Source organism: Olea europaea, chromosome 15 (genome assembly GCF_002742605.1).
Source record: "Olea europaea var. sylvestris chromosome 15, O_europaea_v1, whole genome shotgun sequence".
NCBI lineage: Eukaryota > Viridiplantae > Streptophyta > Magnoliopsida > Lamiales > Oleaceae > Olea > Olea europaea.
In genome coordinates this window covers 21,148,391-21,153,690 of record NC_036251.1, presented here as the reverse complement: position 1 = coordinate 21,153,690, position 5,300 = coordinate 21,148,391, and positions in this window count along the sequence as shown.

Here is a 5,300-nt window from a genome sequence, read left to right as displayed (position 1 = left end):
CCTATTTTATTCACACCTCTCCATATTGGAGTATAGCCTATACATGTATTTTCCCATATTTTTACTTTCAAGTGTGTATTAGGCATTGGATGTTTATTTGTAAAGAATAGAAACAAGGAAAAGGACAAGAGTTGGTAAGGTTCAAGTGAAGCGGCCTAAAAGGTAGAGAAAAATATTAAAAAAAGTGTTACATAAATATATATCCGCAAAATCAATCATCTTTTTCTAACTTCTTATAAAAAGGGGAATAAGGCATTACTATATATGCAACAGTAAATTAATCCAATTTGACTGTACGTGATGTCATTTTTTTATTTTCGCATTTTGTTTATGGTCATCCTTCCACACATCATGCCATCAGTATTAAAAAATAATAATAATTATAGTATATATGGACTATCATTAGCAAAACAAAACAAAATACAGTTCTCCGCACATGAGCATTAAAAAAAGAAAAAAAAACTCTATGCACAGTGCGGAGAAATAGCAAATCATATTCGAAGAGTTGGCAAACTCTCTACACAATGCGGAGAGATCAACTCTCTCTGCACACTGTGCAGAGAGAGTTGATCTCTCCGCATTGTGCAGAAAGATTTTCTTTTTTTTATCGGTAATTTTTTTCTTTTTTTTTTCAATCTACTCTCCCCACTGTTCTCTATTTCTTTACGCAATATCTATTTTTCACTACTTTTTTACGCAAAATCTATTTCCCTACTTCTTTACACAACATCCATTTATCTTTCTTCTCTCCTACAATCCCATTTCTATTTTTGTCAAACTCCTCTCTCTCACCCAAATTGTAAAATTTTTGCTCAATTCATATTTTATCTCTGAACATGCCATGTATTGAATTTTATCATGCTCTTCTTATAGTTGTCGTAATAAATTTTCTTAAAAGGGGAATGAGGCACTAGTGTAGATGCAACAGTAAATTAATTCAATTTTACTGTGCGTGATATCATTTTTTCATTTTCGCATTTTGTTTATGATCATCCTTTCACACATCATGCCATCAGCATTAAAAATGTAAAAATAATTTTAGTATATCTAAATTGCCATGGCCAAAAAAAGGAAAAAGAAAAACAACTCTCTGCACAGTGCAGAGAGTGTGCAAAGTAAAAAAAATTATCCGCATAGTGTGAAGAGATGACAAACCATGTGTAGAGAGTTGCACGACAAAACTTTTCGCACAATGCGGAGAAAAAACTCTTCGCACAGTGCAAAAAGATGACAAATCATGTGCGGAGAGTTGGCATGACAAAACTCTTCGCACAGTGCAAAGAAAAAACTCTCTGCACAATGCGGAGAGAATTGATCTCTCCACACTGTGCGGAGAGATTTTCTTTCTTTTTTTATCGGTAATTTTTTTCCTCTTTTTTTTCTCTCTGGTTTTCCTACTTTTCTCCATTTCTTTACATAATATCTATTTTTTCCCTATTTCTTCACACAACATCTATTTCCATACTTTTTTTGCGCAACATCCATTTATCTTTCTTCTCTCTTACAATCCCATTTTCTGTTTCTTTCAAACTCCTCTCTCTCACCCAAATTGTAAATTTTTTGCTAAATTCATATTTTATCTCTAAACATGACATGCTCTTCTTACAGTTTTTGTAATAAATTTTCTAAATGCTAAGCCTGAGTTTTTGGCTTTTTACAGCTCGGTGGTTGCCAGAGGTATATTCCTCTCGAAAATGGTTTTTTACAATGGATTCTTGACAAAAGTATCTAAGTTAGTTTTTCATCTTTTACCTCAAACCTTAAAAGATTGTAAAAGATTGTTTCTAATATAATTTCTCTCTATTTTTCACTTGTATAAAATACAGATCGTAATGATCAAACTCCTCTCTCTCACCCAAATTGTAAATTTTTTGCTAAATTCATATTTTATCTCTGAACATGCCATGCTCTTTTTACAGTTGTTGTAATAAATTTTCTGAATGCTAAGCCTGAGTTTTTGGCTTTTTACAGCTCGGTGGTTGCCAGAGGTATATTCCTCTCGAAAATGGTTTTTTACAATGGATTCTTGACAAAAGTATCTAAGTTAGTTTTTCATCTTTTACCTCAAACCTTAAAAGATTGTAAAAGATTGTTTCTAATATAATTTCTCTCTATTTTTCACTTGTATAAAATACAGATCGTAATGAATTTGTTTACCATTTTCCTCATTTAATCTACTTTATTTAATGAGCAATACTTTTCATTTGTTAGAATAGCTTTAAAATGGGAATGCCATTGGGAAATACACTTGAGCCGATTGACTTGGTACACAGATTTGGCTCTGATGCAGTCAGGTATTTTTCTCAAGGAGGTGGAATTATTCGGTAGTGATGGGGACTACTCTGAGGACCGTTTTACCAATATTATTAATGCACATCTTGCGAAATTGGTATTTTTCTCGTCAATTTTATATACCCAATTGCATTTCAGATTCATATTTGTTTAGATTCTTGAACCCATGACATATTTTTTAAATCTTTTATATATTTGCATTTGTAGTCGATGAACAAAGGCAAATTGAGTTGGGTATTGTTCTTATTTAGATAATGAGACTAAAAATTGTACTCGTATTTTTTTATTTACTTGTCTGGAACTGTCTATATGCACCTGAAAGAAAGTTAATAATAAAAATTCAGTTTTCTTATGAGCTAAATTATAACTAATATAATTTTTTTGTTTTTCTTTTTTCTATTATTTTTTAATCTTTCTTATCCTACCTCCACACCTCTTCTTTTAATCTTTCTTTTCATTTTTTTTTTTTTTTGTACTTTTACCTACAAGATCTTCTACTTTTATTTATCCAAGGTTTATTGTAGTCCTTCATTTGGGAGAAGGGATATTTTACTCTTGAGAATTTATTTATTTTTACATATGAATTGATGAAAACTTCTGCTCGAATAGCTTTCACATCACACGCCTTAGATTTTGGAGTTGTAAAGGTATGTTTTTTAAATCACATTTTCTTAATCATCTGCAATGCCTTTAAGTTTCTTTGTTATGGGTAAATATTAGATTTTTCATCCATATATCAATGGAGTACTTGTTTACTTTCTGGACGGGCTATATACTTTATGACGAATATGGAAGAGTTTAAAATTTTTTGCTTCCCAAGGCAAGTGTGACGAACAATTAACAGTTAATTAAATTTACATTGCTATTCTGATATCAAGTATTAGCAAGGATGGATTACTGTAGTTACTAAATGGAAGATGAAAGTTGTGTGATTTTTCGTTTCAAGGTACCTTATTATTTCATTGAATGACTATCAACATCTATAGCAATTTTTTCAATTAAAAGTATAAAGAAGTGAACAAAAAAAGTGAGTAAATGGTATACTAAATGAAGTGAACTTGATATTTAATGCTGCGCAAAGTGGATGCTTCTATTTCATTTTCTTGTCAACATGCATTATGCTTCTTGTTTAATTCAATTATTATAAGAATTCATTTCTCCATGGAGATTCGATTATTTAAGTTAATGTGTGTCTTTACAATGTTTTATTATGAATGAGTGACTGACCTTTTCATCAATTTTGCTAAAAATCATTGGACCAATCAATGCTTAACTGGAATTAATATTCTTATAATATGTGTACAATTGATGATCCCATTGTTTTGAATTTCTTTTGTGATGCATTTGATGAAAGTTTAATAGAGAAAATGGGTCCATTGTTTAGAAAGTTGATGAGTTGCAGAGAATAGAATGTTGAATTGAACAGAACAATGTATGCAGACCTCCAATATTTTCTTTGACTTGGTGCAAATGTTTTTTTGTCAATATCTTAAGAATTTCATACTACTCATGTAGTTTAGACATAATAATATTACTAATAGATTCAGTTTTTCTCACATACTTGCCTAAACTAACATAAACACTAAATAGTTTTTAATTTTTGGTATAGAATATAGTGATTTTTGAGACAATATGAGCATTCTTCACCTTAGGTTTATTTAACTAACTGCAACCATAAGTGTATGCATAGAGATTTTATAGATAGAGCATTAGCGAAGCAATAATATGCTCCCAAAACTCTTGAATAGTGTAATAAATTTTCAACATTTTTTTAACATTCACAATTTCTACACTAATAAAAACACAATAAATATAACATTCGTGCAATGCACGTGACAAGGACTAGTTTTCGAAAAAAGATGATTGATTTTGGGAATTGAAATGTTGAAGAATAAATTGATTAAAGGATGTGGTTTATTGAAACGCTTGATGAGATAGCTAGTTATGTACTTGGAAGTCTTTGAATCCGTATGCCCTTTTTTCATACAGACAAACCTAAGTCTCATTACAACCTTTTACATTGACTATTTTGATCCCAAATAGAATTGTAGAAAGGATGGACGAAATCTCATTTGGTAGTGTTCCTATCATAAGATCAATATTTTCTTGTTGCTTGTTCATAAGGGTTTAGACCTCCAAGTTTTTTAGTGTACATCTTTTATCACCTTTATAGAGAGGATCCTTACACTAAACACTTTAATACCCGTGAATTATGGTGTTGAATATTTAGCTTAAGACACACTTGATATTACATGTGTTAGGATTGGCAGTAAGATGACTATGACTTGATAAATTCTACAAGTACTTTTGATATCCTGATATTGACGACACGATTAACTTCTTTTAGTGTTGAGTTCGAAAGGCATGAATTTTGGTTAAATTGGAACTTGAGTATTTAAATTGTATTGTGGACCATTCATTAATTGTCTTGTTTTGCATAGACTTGTTAGGGATTAACAATGAGCAAGTTGAGGCTTTGATAAGAACACAAAAATGTATTTTAAACATCAAAATTACTATGTTAAAATGCCAAAAAATGAATAGAAATCATAGAAATTAATTTATGTTCTTGAAATGTTGTTCTATTTAGCTTCCGTTTGGCCCCCATTAATTTTCATTATATTACATTTCATTTCTCTCTCTTATTTTCAACTCCACAATTTTTCATAAAATATTATTATAAGTAAATCAAAAACTTTTCTTTATTTTTCAACCACTCATTTTTCAAAAAAATATTATTCCACTCATTTTCATTTCTATAAAATAGTGGCCAAACGGGGGCTTATTTTAAGATAAGTTCTAACCATATTCATATGTTTAATTTCAGGTTTTTTTTATCCAAATGAAGAATGAATCTTAAAAATAAATAAATAAATTTTCCCGTTGACACTGTGGCACCCATGAAAACTACTCGGAAGGTAGAATGCAGGTGTCGTAGCATCGTTAGTGGGTGCCACGGTGCCGGTTGTGAAAAGAACGAAGTTTTCTGCTTTTTGGACTATTTTCTG